The following is a 21123-nucleotide window of genomic DNA, read 5'->3' on the forward strand; positions in this document are numbered from 1 at the left end:
TGCACTCAAATGGTTTTCAAAAGATGGTACGCTTCCACAACCAAATAACTTGTTTCACAAGTACTGTGTAAAGTCAAGAGAAAAAAGTCTATCTACATCATGTGATGTAAGAAATTTGTTTCTAAAAAGGTTTCCAGTGTGAAGGAAATTCCAAATATGGACTTCTGTGTTCTCCCAGAAACCAATTCTGATTTCTTATGAATGGGACAGTGTTTCTGTGGAAGAGGTGGGCAGGATGATGCTGACACAGAGGCAGAGCTGTGAAAAGGGAGGTGGGAAAGAGCTGAGTGAGGATCTGGTGGCTCTCTTCAGAGGAGAAGGAGAGGATAGGGAGAAAAGGACGAGCCTCGCTGGATTGGAGTGGAGACAGGAACTCATCACTGTCTTATCTTCTCCGTTGCCCTCTCCTTCTCTTGCCACCAACTGGAAGTTCATTTGTGATTGGGCTTCTGGAAACCCAGACACACTGACTACATGACAGCCATTTTCCTGGTTATGTAACTGAGGAGGTAGCAGAACATTGCACATTTACCCATGCTCTTGTAAGACAGGCACAGCAGCCATATGCATGTGTTCATGTGCACGTAGAAAAGGATCTTGAAGAATACACAGCAAACAATTAACAGTAGTTACCCCTTTGGGCTGGAGAGGAGAATGGAGAGGGAGGATTGGGAATCATTTTCTGCTTTCTACATCTCTCTGTTGAATTTTCCAGTGAGCAAGTATTATTTTTATAATTTAAGCAACTCAGAAAGAGCTATCTTTTCAATCCATGTGGCATAATCAAAGTGCCTGAACTACTTGCTTCATTTTTCTTCAAGTGGAGTATAAAAGATTCTGTGTTTGACATCAGATTCTCAGGACATGAGAAGCTAGCATTTAGAAGGAATTATTTATTTAAGTTCTATAGTTTATTTGATAAATTCTTACCAACAGCAGTCTGAATTTCCTTCCTGATTTCTTCCTCAACATCAGGATGCCTTTTAGTGAGAAAGAGCATGAAGTACACCATGACAGACACGGTGTCAGATTCCGCTATCAGCATTTCTAATACACATTGGCTCATGTTCTCTTCTGTTAGTTCTCCACATTTCTGAACAATTGAAAGGCATGGAAAAAGGAAAAGAGTTTCAAATAAAAATAAGGGCAGATGATACTCCAGGATCAGCAGCCTCAACAAAACGAATCACAAGTCTGTTATTTACTATGAACATTTTACATGATAGTTTTCAGCTGAAAGATGAATAATTTAGTCAATCATCTATGCACAGTTGGCCCTTCATGTCCTCAGGTTCCACATCCATGGAGTCAATTAACTGGAGATATATGTATGTATGTATGTATATATGTAATTGTGTTTGTACTGAACACATATAGACTATTTCCCTTGTCATTATTCCCTACACAGTACAGTACAACAACTATTTCTACAGAATCTACATTATGTTAGATGTTATGAATAATCTCAGGATGATTTAAAGGATATACATGGGTTATGTGTAAATACTGTCATTTTACATAAGGGATTTCAGCATCTTGCATTTTGGTATCTGGGGTGCGGGGGGGGGGGGGGAGTAGTTCTGGAACCAAACCCAGATGGATATGGAGGGATGACTTTATGTAGTGTCTTTGGTCACAACACTTCCTTTCTCACATTTTGTACTATGATACAGAACACATTCAATCTTAAAGGTCAGTCATACTAGAATGTCTAATGTGAGACTCTCTGAATTGCCTGTTACACAACTCCTAGAAAAAAATACTTAAAGGAAGAAATATGCAGCAGTTATAATAAAGGGTCCTTAGCCACCTACACACAGTCATAACATATGTTGAGTGTGGAATTATGGTTAGTCTAGGTCAGTACCTCAGAAAAAATCGTCAGTGGCAAAGTCCATACAGTCTTCCAGTTTCTCTGCTGTGGAAACTGGTGTCTTTTTTCTTCTATCAAAACATCTATGGCATCCCTCAAATCCTTGCTGTAAAAACAGTCAAAATACAATCTACTTGTACTCAATTTACACATCTAGCAAAGCATTCATTTGCTGTTTGTTTAAATAAAATGACTTGAAGATTCCAAGATGGCAGCTAGAGGAAGGAAGCAGAAAGCATGCCTCCTAAAGTAAAATCTTGGAGAGACGCTGGAGACAAACCTTACAGGCAAAACCACTGAGAAGAGGCAAAACTTTGACCCCTCCACACCTCCAGCCTGCACAGAGCATCTCCACTTCACGTTAAACGGAGAAACTAGGCACCACCAGTCGCCCGTGCCCAGACAGCTTGGGAAGACGCAGACCACAAAGTGAGCTAAGTGGTACACGGTACTCCCACAGACAATCCTGGGCCAGATCAGCATAGCCCCCTGGACAGACTGACCCTCACCCAGGGAAAAAAGAGAAACTGAGTAATAAGCAATAAGAACAAAAAAGACATGTAGAAAAGAGGGTGGGGTGCCCTGAGTGCTGAAGATGGGGGGAGGGAATTCCCTCACAGAACTGTAAATAAACAAGCTGGGCCAGAGAAGGCAGGAGCAGCAGCACACACCCAGCAACCAGGAGTGGAGAAGCTTGTAAAAGTGGCAGAGGGAGGAAAACTCCACAGGAGATGGAGTGTGCTTGGAAAGGGGAAAGCTTGTAGCAGCAGCTCGTGCACAGGAGAACTCTGAGTAAACAAAGCCTGTGGGGCCAGGTGAGTGCTAAGCTCACTCCTGAGATCTGCATAAATAAAGTCTCCAGCTACAGCAGGCTGACAGCAGCAGGCAGGCAAGCCACAGCCGCAGATAGCCATTCACAGAACCGTCTCCAGACTTTTTTTTCTCTCTCCCAACCTTTGATGAGAAAACCAAACTACAAATGCATGCTGAAAAACTTACTGAAACCGTATTGCATTTGAACTTGGGACACTTTGTGGAGTTTTTTTTGTTTTGTGCAGTTTTGTTTTATTTTATTTTTCCCCTTTGATGAGACAACTACAGAACAACAACTGAGGCACCATCTCCAGGATTGGAGGCTGAGGGATGAATACCAAAATTATTAAGACTGAAACTTTATTGCATTTGAACTTGGAAATTTATATATATATATATATTTTTTTTTTCAATTTTTTATTTTTTATTTTTATTTTTATCTATTTTTAAATTTTTTATTTTCAATCCTCTCTCTGTCTCTCTAATATCTTTTCAGCTTACGGTTGATTAGTACACTGACTCGCCCTGTTTATATCTTTGAAACATGTATTGTTTATTTCTACTTGTTTATTTGTTTTTCCTTTTTCCTTTAACTTCTTTGCTTTCCATCTCCTCTCACCCTTCCATTCTAAATATCACTAGTGCTATTATTACAAGCCAGAAAATACTTAATTGCACACAGTACAGGGACAATAGCAACACCAAGGGCAATGATGGGAAGACAGAAAAACAGGGAAACCAGTTTTCCCCACAGCAAAAAATTAGTACAGGAACCAGAGGGGAATGAAGAAAACAGATACTCAGATCCAGACTCCAACAAAATGAAGATAAACTATGCCAAAGAACCCAATGAAGCCCACAAGGATAATCTAAAAGAAGAAATACTACAGGTAATCAATGAGAATTTTATAAAGATGATACTGGATATGGTCAACCAAAATGTATAGGAGACACTCAAGAAATTCCAAGACAACAAAAATAGAGAATTTGAAAAAGCAAAAGAAGAAATAAAGGAAACCATAGAAGCACTGTATAAACACAAAAGTGAAACAGAGAACATGATGAATAAACAGATAAATAAACTCAGGACAAAAATAGACAACATTAAAGAGGAAACCCCCCAGGATATGGAAAACCACAGAAAAAAGAACAAAACAGAACTGCAAAACAAAACGGAAGGCCAATCCAGCAGAATAGAACAAACAGAAGACAGAATCTCAGAACTAGAAGATGAAATGGTAATTAAGGAAAAGCTGAAGAACTATTAGTTAAACAATTCAAGACCTGTGAACAGAAAATGCAAGAGCTCACCGACTCTATAAAAAGACCAAACCTGAGAATCATGGGCATTGAAGAAGGAGAAGAGGTGCAAGCAAAGGGAATGTGAAATTTATTCAACAAAATAATAACAGAAAATTTCCCAATCTAGTGAAAGCTATTCCCATACAGATGCAAGAGGACTCCAGAACACCAAACAGACCAGATCAAAATAGAGCTATCCCAGGACATATTGTCATTAAAACAAGTTCAGAAACTAGGGAAAGAATATTGAAGGCTGTAAGAGAGAAAAAACAAATAACATCCAAAGGCAAACCCATCAAAATCACAGCAGACTTCTCAACAGAAACATTAAAAGCAAGAAGAGCTTGGGGAGAGATCTTCTGGGCACTGAATGAAATAACCTCAACCTCAGAATACTCTACTAAGCAAAACTATCATTCAAAATAGATGGAGCAAAAAAAGTCTTCCATGATAAGCAGAAACTAAAAGAATATGTGACCACAAAGCCACTACTACAAAAGATTCTGCAAGAGATTCTGCACACAGAAAGTGAAACCCAACATAACCATGAAGGACAGGCAGCACCAAACTACAGCAAAAGAAAAAGCAAGAAAGTAGAGAGTAATCTCAACTTAGGTACACACAATCAAACCTTCAAACAACTAAGACAACTAAATGACAGGAATCACCACATACCTGTCAGTACTAACACTTAATGTTAACAGACTTAATTCCCCCATCAAAAGGCACCATTTGATGAAATGGATTAAAAAGGAAGATCCAACAATTTGTTGCTTACAGGAGACCCATCTCACCGACAGAAATAAGCATAGGCTTAGGATGAAAGGCTGGAAGAAGATTTACCAAGCCAATGGCCCCCGAAAATAGGCAGGAGTAACAATACTTATCTCTGACAAAGTAGACTTCAAAACTACATTGATCAAATGAGATAAAGAAGGACATTCCATACTAATAAAAGGGGAAATAGACCAATAGGAAATAACAATTATCAACCTATATGCCCCCAATTTCATCAAACATACCCTGAAAACCTAAAAGCATGTATTAACTCCAACAGAGTGGTAGTGGGAGACTTTAACACCCCATTATCATCAATAGATAGGTAATCCAAACAAAAATCAATAAAGAAATTCAGGATCTAAAATATACAATAGATCAAATTGACCTAGTCAATGCCTACAGAACATTTCATCCAACTTCTACACAATATACATTCTTCTCAGCAGCCCATGGAACCTTCTCCAAAATAGATCATATCCTAAGCACAAAGCAAGCCTCAGCAAATATAAGAAAATAGAAATTATACCATGCATACTCTCTGATCACAATGCAATAAAACTAGAACTCATCAACAAAAGTAAAGACAAAAAACATGCAAACAGCTGGAAACTGAATAACTCATTACTTAATGCATAATGGGTCATTGATGAAATAAAAGAGGAAATTAAAAAGTTTCTGGAAGTCAATGAAAATGAAAACACAACCTACCGGAACCTATGGGGCACAGCAAAGACAGTCCTGAGAGGAAAGTTTATAGCCATGAGTGCATATATTAAAAAGACTGAAAGAGGGCTGGTGGAGTGGCTCAAGTGGTAGAGCACCTGCCTAGCAAGCGTGAAGCCCTGAGTTCAAACCCCAGTACCACCAAAAAAAAAAAAAAAAAGACTGAAAGATCCCAAATCAATGACCTAATGATACATCCCAAACTCCTAGAAAACAAGAACAAGTAAATCCCAAAACAAATAGAAGGAGAGAAATAATAAAAATAAGAGATGAAATCAATGAAATAGAAACAAAAAAAAAAACATACAAAGAATTAATGAAACAAAATCTGGTTCTTTGAAAAATAAACAAGATCGATAGACCCCTGGCAAACCTGACTAAAATGAGGAGAGAAAAAACCCAAATTAGTAGAATCAGGAATGCAAAAGGGGAGACAAAACAAACACCATGGAAATCTAGGAAATCATCAGAGACTACTTTGAGTACCTATATTCAAATAAATTTGAAAATCTAAAGAAATGGACAGATTTCTAGATACAAATGATCATCAAAAACTGAACCAAGAGGATATTAATCACCTGAATAGATGTATAACACAAAATGAAATTGAAGCAGCAATCAAGAGTCTCCCCAAAAAGAAAAGTCCAGTACCTGATGGATTCTCTGCTGAATTCTATCAGACCTTTAAAAACGAACTGATACCAACCCTCCTTAAACTGTTCCACGAAATAGAAAGGGAAGGAAAACTGCCTAACACATTTTATGAAGCCAGTATTACACTTATCCCAAAACCAGGCAAACACACCTCCAAAAAAGGAGAACTATAGGCCAATCTCCTTAATGAACATTGATGCAAAAATCCTCAACAAAATAACGGCAAACTGAATTTCAACAACACATCAAAAAGATTATTCACCACGAGCAATAGGCTTCAACCCAGGAATGCAGGGGTGGTTCAACATACAAAAATCAATAAACATAATAAACCAGTCACAGAAGCAAAGACAAAAACCACTTGATCATCTCAATACATGCAGAAAAAGCCTTTGATAAGATCCAACACCATTTCATGATAAAAGCTCTAAGAAAACTAGGAATAGAAGGAAAGTACCTCAACATTATAAAAGCTATATATGACAAACCTACAGCCAGCATTATACTTAATGCACAAAAACTGAAACCATTGCCTCCAAAATCAGGAACCATACAAGGATGCCCACTATCTCCACTCCTATTCAACATAGTACTGGAATTCCTAGCCAGAGCAATTAGGCAAGAAGGAATAAAAGGAATACAAATAGGTAAAGAAACTGTCAAAATATCCCTATTTGCAGACGACATGATCCTATACATTAAAGATCCAAAAAACTCTACTGAGAAGCTCCTAGACACCATCAATAGCTATAGCAAGGTAGCAGGATATAAAATCAACATAGAAAAATCATTAACATTTCTATACACTAATAATGAACAAACTGAAAAAGAATATATGAAAACTATTCTATTTACAATAGCCTCAAAAAAAATCAAATACATAGGTGTAAACCTAACAAAGGATGTGAAAGACCTCTACAAGGAAAACTATAAACTTCTGAAGAAAGAGATTGAGGAAGACTATAGAAAGTGGAGAGATCTCCCATGCTCATGGATTGGTAGAATCAACATAGTAAAAATGTCGATACTCCCAAAAGCAATCTACATGTTTAATGCAATTCCCATAAAAATTCCAATGACATTCAATAAAGAGGTTGAAAAATCTACCGTGAAATTTATATGGAAACACAAGAGGCCACCAATAGCCAAGGCAATCTCAGTCAAAAGAACAATGCTGGAGGTATCACGATACCTGACTTCAAATTATATTACAAAGCAATAACAATAAAATAGCATGGTACTGGCACAAAAGCAGACATGAAGACCAGTGGAACAGAATAGAGGACCCAGATATGAAGCCACACAACTATAACCAACTTGTCTTTGACAAAGGCGCTAAAAATATACGATGGAGAAAAGACAGCCTCTTCAACAAAAACTGCTGGGAAAACTGGTTAGCAGTCTGCAAAAAAACTGAAACTAGATCCATGTATATCACCCTATACCAAGATTAACTCAAAATGGATCAAGGATCTTAATATCAGACCACAAACTCTAAAGTTGATACAGGAAAGAGTAGGAAATACTCTGAATTAGTAGGTATAGGTAAGAAGTTTCTGAATGGAACCCCAGCAGCACAGCAACTAAGAGATAGCATAGATAAGTGGGACTTAATAAAACTAAAAAGCTTCTGCTCAACAAAAGAAATGGTCTCTAAACTGAAGAGAACACCCACAGAGTGGGAGAAAATATTTGCCAGCTACACATCAGACAAAGGACTGATAACCAGAACATATAGGGAACTTAAAAAACTAAATTCTCCCAAAACTAATGAACCAATAAAGAAATGGGCAAGTGAACTAAACAGAACTTTTTCAAAAGAAGAAATTCAAATGGCCAAAAAACACATGAAAAAATGCTCAACATCTCTAGCTATAGAGGAAATGCAAATTAAAACCACACTAAGATTCCACCTCACCCCTGTTAGAATAGCCATCATTTGCAACACCCCCAACAACAGGTGTTGGCGAGGATGCGGGAAAAAGGAACCCTCTTACACTGGTGATGGGAATGTAAACTAGTACAACCACTTTGGAAAAAAATTTGGAGGTTACTTAAAAAGCTAAACATTGATCTACCATATGATCCAGCAATACCTCTCTTGGAGATATAACCAAAAGACTGTGACACAGGTTACTTCAGAGGCACCTGCACACCCATGTTTATTGTGTATGTGTTCACATGTTAGTGTGCTGCTCCCTTAGCCCAGCAGACAAAATTTTGTGTTACATTAAGTGTACAATAAATCTTTCTTTCCAATTCTTATTGACATGGTCACCCTCACAATTAAATATTCTATTGGTGTTAGTGACATAAATAGCCTTTATTTCCTTCCAAATCATCAGGAAAAGTAAAGAGAAGAATCTTTAAGCAATTCTCCCTCTCCTCCTCCCCTCATTTTTTAAAAGGTTCTTTTAGACATCATATGAAAGATATTTAAACTTTTTGAGAGATATTTTCAGGGCAGTACAGTAACTATGTGACTCTAAATGAGGGTGCATGTATTATGTCTATTTGTGAGCATTCCTATACACAAACACACACACACACACCCATACTCACAACCCCTGCAGATGTCACCCAAAGATGTACTCACATTCCTTCATTCATTCTCCAATCTATTCAGAAATTACTGGTTCAGAGTCTCCTACATACAAAGAACTGATAATCACTTAGCTGTTGGGCTAGGGTGCTTCTTTCCTAATAGCTCCAGAATGCTGATAGCATTTCTGCTTGTAACCTGGCCCTAAAATGGCCTGAGATATATTGGGATGCCCATAGACTCTGGATTCATAGAGTTCTTTCATGGGACTGCAGCCACTACTGAGCACATACTTCTGTTCCAAGCCAGAATCCAAGGTTGTAGATAGTGGCCTGTGAATGCTCACTGGGACGTCCTCCTATTCAAGTTACAAGTTGGCCTGACATAAATGTATGCACTCTTCAAAACTGGAAAAATTCAGTTCAGTGACAGTTTTCAGGGAACAGAAAGTCTCTGACTTCTAAGCATGTTTTATAAGACTGTATCTGTGAGTCTGTTGTTGTAATCCTAAATACATTTCTCACTAAAATAGTGCCATCCAGGCCACTAGCCCAGCCTACAAAACCTATATAGGTATTAGTTATATGGCTGTAATGCCTTAATAAAAAGCCAACATAAAAAGTAGAAAACAGTACTATTGTGATATTTGGAATTAAAAGAGGCAAAAATATAAAATCGAACAAGGTGGGGATAGGTGTCCAAACATTCTTCTCATAAATGTATTTTTTAAAAAGTATAGACATTAGTTTGAGGGTATGGGGGGAAGAAACTAAAGGATTTTTCTTTGTTATTCTAGGACACAGGAGGTATAAAGTAGTACACTAACCATTGCAAATGTAATATAGAGAGGCACTGTTGCTAAGCTAATTTTTACAGATTCCAGATAGAAACGCCGTAAATCTCATGCAGTAAGTTTCTATGAGCCCATTGGCCAAGACCAAGGTTAAACTAATGACCAGAAGTACACAGTGAGACTTCTTGACACCACTATTACGCTAAATCTGATGACATCAAAGAATCCTTTGTCTCACTGATTCAAGACACAAAAAGCTCTGAGGAAATAAAATGAAATGTTTACAGAACCAAGTGTGGGCCAGGTGTGGTGATGCACACCTGCAATCCTAGCGCTTGGGAAGCTGAGGCAGGAGGATTACAAGATGAGACCAGCCTGGCTGGATAGTGAGACACTGTCTCAAAAAATTTTTAAAAAAGAAAAAATGAAGTGTGCTAATCCCCAACCATATAAGATTATGAAAAGCAACATCAAGTTGTGCTCCTTCCTGACAACTAATATTACTGAATTTTAATGTGGATAAAATGGATAAAGTTGGGTTTTCAGAGAAGTCTGGGATCTTTTAGAGACAGAGAATTTAAGATGGTTTGAGGAAGATATGAACATAGGGAAAGGGGAAATTAACATATTTAGGAATCCACTATGTACCATGCAATGGGCAACTGCTCTTTAGCTGTAATAATGCTTATTAACCTATATCCCCCTTCTGGAAGATAGATTATATTTTACTTTGAATTACTTTCCAAGGTCCTTTAGTTCTAAGTAGTAGAGACAGGATAAAAACCAGGAATTTCTGCCTCTGAATCCCAAGGGCTTTTCATTGTGCTTACAAAAGGCAGTGTTTAGTGCATGGTACTTGAACTCTAAAAGCCCATTGATTTGGACATTTGTCCAGTTTTCTATTGGATTAGTCTAAGATAAAAACAAAGCCATTTAATGACACTTGCAGGACCCCCAAAACATAAAATACACAACTGCAAAAACATCACATGTTTTATTATAGTTATTATGAAAAGATTCTTTTGGGACTACTGTTCTTTGATTTGAATGATGTTAAATTCACTGAGAAGAAGCACAACTATAACTTGATTCTGTTTCCAATTTTCTAGACATGCAAAGAGAGTTCAGAATTATGGAGTGTCCTTGTTACAGAGAATGGGCTCTCAGACCACACACTCAGCCCCTTGCTGGGAAGCTGCTTAGCCATAGGCTCCTTTTATTCTTTGGTCTGGCCAGAAATAGCCAAACTACTGTAAATGTTTAATTAGCAACTTAATCAGTAGATCCCTGGGGGTCTGGGGAGGATAAAACTTATCAAAGAGGCCAAAAAAGGCAAAGAGGCTGAAACAACAGTGTGATTGCACTCACAAATCTTCCAAACGTGTGCTACTTACACAGACTTTTCATACTTTTTGTATAGCCAAGAAATCTTAAAGAAGATGTTGGGTTTGAGAAGGAGAGCTTGCCATGCATCAAAATAACCTTGGATTTTATTCACAATGGCACTGTCTGGGAAACAAAAATGACAGGAGAAGTTTTTACCTTCAGGGAGCTTACATTGCAGTGGGGATTACAGACAGAAAGACAAGTAAATATCAGGTAGTACATTAGGCAATAATAAGTGTTTTAAATGTAAAACCAAAGCAGGGCAAGGGGACAGAAAGGGAGAGGTGGCGGGAGTGGGCACAGCCTCTATGGAGTAGGTGGGCAGGAGAAGCCTCTGTGGAGAGCACATTGAGGTCCTTTTGGGCCTGAATGAAGTGAGGCCATGGCCACACATGGATCTGAAGGCAGAACAATCCAGGAGGAGGAATATGCATACATTTTAACACCTGCCCAAACAATCTGGGCTGTAGTACATGTTGTCTGATTTCCACATTTGGACCACTAGACAATTTATAAGCCCTCTCTTTCTCCTCCCCAGCTCCCATTGCCTCATCTCCTCTACCCTAACAGGTCCTTGCAAGAGCTATAGAACTGTCATCTGATTACATTTGGAGAATGTAACCATTCACTTTGAGAAGTTTTAGTCACACCTGTAGCCTGGCCCCCTTCCAGCCTTTCTGTATACATTTCTGCTGAAGATAGGCAGGCACATGCTTACCCAGCCCCTGGTCCTTGGTTCCCCACTAATCCTGGACTGTTAGGAAGGATCATGTCAAGGGAATTGTCATTCTCTCTTAATCTACAGATCCAGAATGTGATGTCACATAACTTGATAACCCAATCGGGATTGTTTATTTCCCTTTATACTGGATACACAGCTTGCCTAGGAGACTCAATGCAACACTGAGGAGGAACATTGCCCTGAGATCAGATGGAACTGGACTCCAGATTAAGGACCTGCTTGCCACATTGACTGTGTGGTGTTAGGTGTCTTAGATTTCTATGAATTGTAGTTTCTTTATCTGCAAAAATGATGACATTACCATTCTCCTGTCTAGATGGTAATGATTAGGAAATCTCCTTTGTAAAGCACCTAGCATGGTGGTTGGTATTTGGCAGTTGAAAAATAGATGCTTATTTCCTTCCTATTTTTGTACTGATTCAATGTAGTTGGAAAACAGCCAGGGTTTTCTTTTCTCTCGTATTCAATTTAAATAAAGAACATTCTTTAAATAAAGATTTAAATAAGGATATTATGCTTAAGGCTCAGATATTGAAGAAACTAAAATGAATTCTACACTCTGGATCAAATATTTAAAAAGTATGAAGGCTATGTGATGAGTCCTATGAGAAAATGAGCAGAACACTATGAAGTGAGAATATAATGAAGAGCTATTAATTGGGTGTGTAAGCCAAGTAGGATGTCCACTTAATGGCTATACTCACTAAATACCAAGTATGGGTAAAACATGATGGTCAGCTCCCCAGAAAGCTAGGCTTTTTGCTCTCCCAGGTGTGGGAGTCAAGGCCTGAACAGCCATAACTACTGGTTCCCTTTGTCCAGGAGAGAGTTGGGGGATCAGGCAAAAAGGAATATGAGAGGCTTTAGGCTGTGTCTCAAACAGAAACTTGAAAGTGGCAACTCTGGCTAACTCAACCAATCATCTATAAAGCAAAAAAAAAAAATAGTGTTCAATTTGTTTTTTGTATTTAATTCATATTTAGTATTTTTTCCAGAGTTGTATTTTAAAATTTTTATTAGCATATATTCATTTATATTCATTATATAGGAGGATTTGTTGTGACAGTTCTAAATAACCTTACAGTGGTTAGATACCCCCACTATATCTCACCCTCAACCTCCTCCCTGCTCTGCTTAAAGCAATTGCAAGAGGTTTCATTGTTCTATTTCATGTACGTATACAAAGCCTATCAGCCACATTTGGTCACCTTCATCTCCTCCATTCACCTTCCCACAATTACCCCTCTTCACACACTGTACCTATTTTATAGTTCTGTTTTTCATTTTTAATTCCAAAGTCAATATTTGAAGGGGTTTCTTAATGTATCCCAGCTGTGAATATACCATACTTTTGTCAGTTCATCACTCTCTGTTACTTTCCTTTGCCTTTCCCCCCTTACCCCTTATTATTCCCCAGCTTTCAGTACATAGTATTATATCATCTACCTGCACAGATGTAATGTATTTTGATACTGTGGACTAGCATTCTCTTTTCTTTTCCCTACTCCCCTAAGTTCCATAGAGTAGTTCTGCTTTTAAAAATATTCTACATATAAATGTGTGTATGATCATGTTTGTTTTTGTGTATAATACATTTATATTTTGGATCTATCTTCCACATATGAGAGAAAATACATAGTCTTAGTCTTTCTGAAGCTGGCTTACTTCACTTAACATTATGTCCCCCATTTTCATACATTCACCTGCAAGCAACATAATTTCATTCTTCCTTATGACTGAATAAAACTTCATTGTGTGTGTGTGTGTGTGTGTGTGTGTGTATCCTATTTTCTTAATTCATTCATCAGCTGTAGGGACTCTGGGTTTTTTCCATAGCTTAGATATTGTGAACAGTACTGCAATAAACATTGGTGTGCAGCTGTCTCTATTATATTCTCACTTACTTTCCTTTGGGTAAATGCCCAGAAATGGTATAAATGGATGGTAACCAGTTATAGTTTTAGTTTTTTTATTTTAAGGAATCTTCATACTGCTTTATACAATGGTTGTACAAATTTACATTCCCACCAACAGGTGGGATTCCTGTTTGCCAACATCCTCACCAATATTTGTTGTTGTTTTTGTTCTTGAAGACAGCTATTGTAACTTGGGTGAGATGAAGTCTTAGCATAGTTTTGATTTGCATGTATTTTATGTCCAGGGAAGTTGAACACTTCTTGTATGTATTGGCCATTTGTACCTCTTCCTTTGAAAATTTCCTATTCATGTGCCCATTTCTTCATTGGTTGTTGATTCTTTGGGGGTTGAGTTTTTTGAGCTCCCTGTAGATTCTGGATATTAGTCCCTTAGCAGATGAATAGCTGGCAAAGATTTTCTCCCATTCTGCATGAAATCTCTTAAGCTTTTGCTATGCACAAGCTTTTCAGTTTGATGCTGCCCCATTTGTTCATCCTTTCTCTTAATTGCTGAACTTTTGGAATTCTATTTAGGAAGTCATTCCCTAGGCCTATATGTTCCAGTGAATTTCCTACTACTTACTGTAGTTGTTTCAAAGTTTCAGGCCATTTATTAAGGTGTTTGATCTTCTCTGAGTTGATATTGGTACAGGGTGAGAGACAGGGATGTAGTTTCAGTCTTCTATTTGTGGATATCCAGTTTTTCCAGCAACATTTGTTGAAGAGGCTGTCTTTTCTCCATCATGTGTTTTGGATTCCTCTGTCAAAAATCACTTGGCTGTAGCTGTGTGGATTTATGTCTGGGTCTTCTATTCTAATCTACTGGTCTTCCTGTCTGTCTTTGTGCCAATATCATCCTTTCTTTTTTTTTTATAATTATGGCTCTGTAGTATAGTTTGAAGTTGCATATTATGAAACCTCCAGCATTGGACTTTTGCTCAGAATTACTTTGGCTATTCGACATCTTTTGTGTTTCTATATGAATTTTAGGATTTTTTTTCTATTTCTTTGTGCAGAATGTCATTGGCATTTTAATAGGGATTGTGTTGAACATGTAGATTACTTTTGGTAGTATGGCCACTTTTGCAATGTTGATTCTACCAATTCATTAGCATGGGAGAGCTTTTCATCTTTTGATGTCCTCTTTGATTTCTCTCTTCAGTGGTTTATAGTTTTCATTGGAAAGGTCTTTGGTTTCTTTCATTAAATTTATTCCAAGGTATTTTAATTTTTGAGGCTATTGGAATTGTTTCCCTGGTTTCTTCCTCTGTCTGTTCATTGTTGCTACATAGAAAATGTACCAATTCAATAAATTAATTTTGTATCCTGCCCCTTTGCCAAAAGTGTTTATGATTTCTAAGAATCTTTTGGAGTTTTTAGGGTCTTTTAGGTATAAGGTCATTTTATATCATCTGCAAATAGGAATAGTTTGACTTCTTCCTTCCTTCCTTCCTTGTTTGAATCCCTTTTATTTCTTGCTCCCGTATTATTGCTCTGGCTAGGAATTCCAAAACTGTATTGAATAAGAGTGGGGAGAGTAGACATTTGTCTTTTTCCTGACTTTAGTGGAAATAGTTTCAGTTGTTCTCCCCTTAGTATAATATTGGCTATAGGTTTGTCATATATAGCATTTATTATGTTGAGGAACATTTCTTCTATTCCTAGTTTCCATAGTTTTTTTTTTTATCTCGAAAGGGTGTTGAATTTTGTCAAAGTCTTTGAGATGATCATGTGATTTTTGTCCTTGCTTCTGTTTATATGCTGTATCACATTTATGGATGTACATATGTTGAACCATCCTTGAATCCCTGGAATGAAGCTTACTTGGTCATAGTGTATGATCTTTTTGATATGTTGTTGAATTAGGTTTGTCAGTATTGTGTATGACCTACAGGTAAACAGAAAACTCCCTTATGTCAATAGATAAGGATGAATTTCACTATCTCTAACAATATCCTGCCACCTGCTGAAACACACAATAAATGTAACTATGGCCAAATCCAAACCATCTTTAAAGTAAAAAGCAGACAGTACACATGAAAAATCGCTGATTTGTAACTATGACCACAAATACTAAATGTTTCACTTGCAGTGTCACAAATGATTTGCCAGAGCATGAAGGAAAGTTTACATTTCAATAGTTTAAAATAATATTCATTCATTTTCAACCATGAAGGTAAGTGCCTGCTTGTAGAAAACAGAAAAGTGTGAAGAGGAATATGAAAATTTCCACCCTATGACTTGCCTCTGTAACCAAAAGCTTGAAGCCACATTTCCTACTTTTAGAAAAGTGTAATATTATTCATTATACTTGACACAGACATGATTTAATTTTTTTTTTTGTTTTGTTTTTATTGTTTCTGCCCCCTGCCCCCACCCCCTCCCTTACCACCCACTCCACCCCCTCCCGCTCCCCCCCTCAATACCCAGCAGAAACTATTTTGCCCTTATCTCTAATTTTGTTGTAGAGAGAGTATAAGCAATAATAGGAAGGAACAAGGGGTTTTGCTGGTTGAGATAAGGACAGCTATACAGGGCATTGACTCACATTGATTTCCTGTGCGTGGGTGTTACCTTCTAGGTTAATTCTTTTTAATCTAACCTTTTCTCTAGTTCCTGGTCTCCTTTTCCTATTGGCCTCAGTTGCTTTAAGGTATCTGCTTTAGTTTCTCTGCATTAAGGGCAACAAATGCTAGCTAGTTTTTTAGGTGTCTTACCTATCCTCACCCCTCCCTTGTGTGCTCTCGCTTTTATCATGTGCTCATAGTCCAATCCCCTTGTTGTGTTTGCCCTTGATCTAATGTCCACATATGAGGGAGAACATACGATTTTTGGTCTTTTGAGCCAGGCTAACCTCACTCAGAATGATGTTCTCCAATTCCATCCATTTACCAGCGAATGATAACATTTCGTTCTTCTTCATGGCTGCATAAAATTCCATTGTGTATAGATACCACATTTTCTTAATCCATTCGTCAGTGCTGGGGCATCTTGGCTGTTTCCATAACTTGGCTATTGTGAATAGTGCCGCAATAAACATGGATGTGCAGGTGCCTCTGGAGTAACAGTCTTTTGGGTATATCCCCAAGAGTGGTATTGCTGGATCAAATGGTAGATTGATGTCCAGCTTTTTAAGTAGCCTCCAAATTTTTTTCCAGAGTGGTTGTACTAGTCTACATTCCCACCAACAGTGTAAGAGGGTTCCTTTTTCCCCGCATCCTCGCCAACACCTGTTGTTGGTGGTGTTGCTGATGATGGCTATTCTAACAGGGGTGAGGTGGAATCTTAGTGTGGTTTTAATTTGCATTTCCTTTATTGCTAGAGATGGTGAGCATTTTTTCATGTGTTTTCTGGCCATTTGAATTTCTTCTTTTGAGAAAGTTCTGTTTAGTTCACCTGCCCATTTCTTTATTGGTTCATTAGTTTTGGGAGAATTTAGTTTTTTAAGTTCCCTGTATATTCTGGTTATCAGTCCTTTGTCTGATGTATAGTTGGCAAATATTTTCTCCCACTCTGTGGGTGTTCTCTTCAGTTTAGAGACCATTTCTTTTGATGAACAGAAGCTTTTTAGTTTTATGAGGTCCCATTCATCTATGCTATCTCTTAGTTGCTGTGCTGCTGGGGTTTCATTGAGAAAGTTCTTACCTATACCTACTAACTCCAGAGTATTTCCTACTCTTTCTTGTATCAACTTAAGAGTTTGGGGTCTGATATTCAGATCCTTGATCCATTTTGAGTTAATCTTGGTATAGGGTGATATACATGGATCTAGTTTCAGTTTTTTGCAGACTGCTAACCAGTTTTCCCAGCAGTTTTTGTTGAAGAGGCTGCTATTTCTCCATCGTATATTTTTAGCTCCTTTGTCAAAGATAAGTTGCTTATAGTTGTGTGGCTTCATATCTGGATCCTCTATTCTGTTCCACTGGTCTTCATGTCTGTTTTTGTGCCAGTACCATGTTGTTTTTATTATTATTGCTTTGTAATATAGTTTGAAGTCAGGTATTGTGATACCTCCTGCATTGTTCTTTTGACTGAGTATTGCCTTGGCTATTCGTGGCCTCTTGTGTTTCCATATAAATTTAACAGTAGATTTTTCAATCTCTTTGATGAATGTCATTGGAATTTTGATGGGAATTGCATTAAACATGTAGATTACTTTTGGGAGTATAGACATTTTTACTATGTTGATTCTACCAATCCATGAGCATGGGAGATCTCTCCACTTTCTATAGTCTTCCTCAATCTCTTTCTTCAGAAGTGTATAGTTTTCCTTGTAGAGGTCTTTCACATCTTTTGTTAGGTTTACACCTAGGTATTTGATTTTTTTTGAGGCTATTGTAAATGGAATTGTTTTCATACATTCTTTTTCCATTTGCTCATTGTTAGTGTATAGAAATGCTAATGATTTTTCTATGTTGATTTTATATCCTGCTACCTTGCTATAGCTATTGATGATGTCTAGAAGCTTCTGAGTAGAGTTTTTTGGGTCTTTAAGGTATAGGATCATGTCGTCTGCAAATAGGGATATTTTGACAGTTTCTTTACCTATTTGTATTCCTTTTATTCCTTCTTCTTGCCTAATTGCTCTGGCTAGGACTTCCAGTACTATGTTGAATAGGAGTGGAGATAGTGGGCATCCTTGTCTGGTTCCTGATTTTAGAGGGAATGGTTTTAATTTTTCTCCGTTAAGTATAATGCTGGCTGTAGGTTTGTCATATATAGCTTTTATAATGTTGAGGAACTTTCCTTCTATTCCTAGTTTTCTTAGAGCTTTTATCATGAAATGATGTTGGATCTTATGAAAGGCTTTTTCTGCATCTATTGAGATGATCAAGTGGTTTTTGTCTTTGCTTCTGTTAATGTGGTTTATTACGTTTATTGATTTTCGTATGTTGAACCACCCCTGCATCCCTGGGATGAAGCCTACCTGGTCGTGGTGAATAATCTTTTTGATGTGTTGCTGAATTCGATTTGCCATTATTTTTATGAGGATTTTTGCATCAATGTTCATTAAGGAGATTGGCCTATAGTTCTCCTTTTTGGAGGTGTCTTTGCCTGGTTTTGGGATAAGTGTAATAGTGGCTTCATAAAATGTGTTTGGCAGTTTTCCTTCCCTTTCTATTTCATGGAACAGTTTAAGGAGGGTTGGTATCAGTTCTTCTTTAAAGGTCTGATAGAATTCAGCAGAGAATCCATCAGGTCCTGGACTTTTCTTTTTGGGGAGACTCTTGTTTGCTGCTTCAATTTCATTTTGTGTTATAGGTCTATTCAGGTGATTAATTTCCTCTTGGTTCAGTTTTGGATGATCATATGTATCTAGAAATCTGTCCATTTCTTTTAGATTTTCAAATTTATTTGAATATAGGTTCTCAAAGTAGTCTCTGATGATTTCCTGGACTTCCATGGTGTTTGTTGTTATCTCCCCTTTTGCATTCCTGATTCTACTAATTTGGGTTTTTTCTCTCCTCATTTTAGTCAGGTTTGCCAGGGGTCTATCAATCTTGTTTATTTTTTCAAAGAACCAACTTTTTGTTTCATTAATTCTTTGTATGGTTTTTTTGGTTTCTATTTCGTTGATTTCAGCTCTTATTTTTATTATTTCTCTCCTTCTATTTGTTTTGGGATTTGCTTGTTCTTGTTTTTCTAGGAGTTTGAGATGTATCATTAGGTCATTGATTTGGGATCTTTCAATCTTTTTAATATATGCACTCATGGCTATAAACTTTCCTCTCAAGACTGCCTTAGCTGTGTCCCATAGGTTCTGGTAGGTTGTGTTTTCATTTTCATTGACTTCTAGGAACTTTTTAATTTCTTCTTTTATTGAATCGATGATCCATTCTTCATTAAGTAATGAGTTATTTAGTTTCCAGCTGTTTGCATGTTTTTTGTCTTTACTTTTGTTGTTGAGTTCTACTTTTACTGCATTGTGGTCAGATAGTATGCACGGTATTATTTCTATTTTCTTATATTTGCTGAGGCTTGCTTTGTGCCCTAGGATATGATCTATTTTGGAGAAGGTTCCATGGGCTGCTGAGAAGAATGTATATTGTGTAGAGGTTGGATGAAATGTTCTGTAGACATCTAGTAGGTCCACTTGATCTATTGCATATTTTAGATCTTGGATTTCTTTATTGAGTTTTTGTTTGGATGACCTATCTATTGATGATAATGGAGTGTTAAAGTCTCCCACAACCACTGTGTTGGCGTTTATATATGCTTTTAGGTCTTTCAGGGTATGTTTGATGAAATTGGGTGCGTTGACATTGGGTGCGTACAGATTGATGATTATTATTTCCTTTTGGTCTATTTCCCCTTTTATTAGTATGGAATGTCCTTCTTTATCTCGTTTGATCAATGTAGGTTTGAAGTCTACTTTGTCAGAGATAAGTATTGCTACTCCTGCTTGTTTTCGGGGGCCATTGGCTTGGTAAATCTTCTTCCAGCCTTTCATCCTAAGCATATGCTTATTTCTGTCGGTGAGATGAGTCTCCTGTAAGCAACAAATTGTTGGATCTTCTTTTTTAATCCATTTTGTCAAACGGTGTCTTTTGATGGGTGAATTAAGTCCATTAACATTAAGTGTTAGTACTGATAGGTATGTGGTGATTCCTGCCATTTAGTTATCTTAGTTGTTTGAAGGTTTGATTGTGTGTACCTAACTTGATGTTACTCTCTACTGTCTTGCTTTTTCTTATCCTGTGGTTTGGTGCTGCCTGCCTTTTCATGGTTAAGTTGGGTGTCACTTTCTGTGTGCAGGATCCCTTGCAGAATCTTTTGTAATGGTGGCTTTGTGGTCACATATTGTTTTAGTTTATGCTTATCGTGGAAGACTTTTATTGCTCCATCTATTTTGAATGATAGCTTTGCTGGGTAGAGTATCCTGGGGTTGAAGTTATTTTCATTCAGTGCCCGGAAGATCTCACCCCACGCTCTTCTTGCTTTTAATGTTTCTGTTGAGAAGTCTGCTGTGATTTTGATGGGTTTACCTTTGTATGTTACTTGTTTTTTCTCTCTTGCAGCCTTCAATATTCTTTCCTTAGTTTCTGAACTTGTTGTTTTAATGATGATATGTCGTGGAGTAGTTCTATTTTGATCTGGTCTGTTTGGTGTCCTGGAGGCCTCTTGCATTTGTATGGGAATATCTTTCTCTAGATTTGGGAAATTTTCCGTTATTATTTTGTTGAATATATTACGCATTCCCTTCGCTTGCACCTCTTCTCCTTCTTCGATGCCCATGATTCTCAAGTTTGGTCTTTTGATGGAGTCGGTGATTTCTTGCATTTTCTTTTCACAGGTCTTGAGTTGTTTAATTAGTAGTTCTTCAGTTTTTCCTTTAATTACCATTTCATCTTCAAGTTCTGAGATTCTGTCTTCTGTTTGTTCTATTCTGCTGGATTGGCCTTCCGTTTTGTTATGCAGTTCTGTTTTGTTCTTTTTTCTGAGGTTTTCCATATCCTGGCTGTTTTCTTCTTTATTGTTGTCTATTTTTGTCCTGAGTTCATTTATCCATTTATTCATTGTGTTCTCTCTTTCATTTTGTTGTTTATACAGTGCTTCTATGGTTTCCTTTATTTCTTCTTTTGCTTTTTCAAATTCTCT

General features: G+C 37.4%; 1 pseudogene; it reads right to left on the reverse strand.

The window, feature by feature from the left end:
* Positions 1-21123, reverse strand: part of LOC109702847 (aromatase-like) — a 41843-nt pseudogene that overhangs the window by 3435 nt on the left and 17285 nt on the right.

Source organism: Castor canadensis, chromosome 2 (genome assembly GCF_047511655.1).
Source record: "Castor canadensis chromosome 2, mCasCan1.hap1v2, whole genome shotgun sequence".
Taxonomy (NCBI): domain Eukaryota; kingdom Metazoa; phylum Chordata; class Mammalia; order Rodentia; family Castoridae; genus Castor; species Castor canadensis.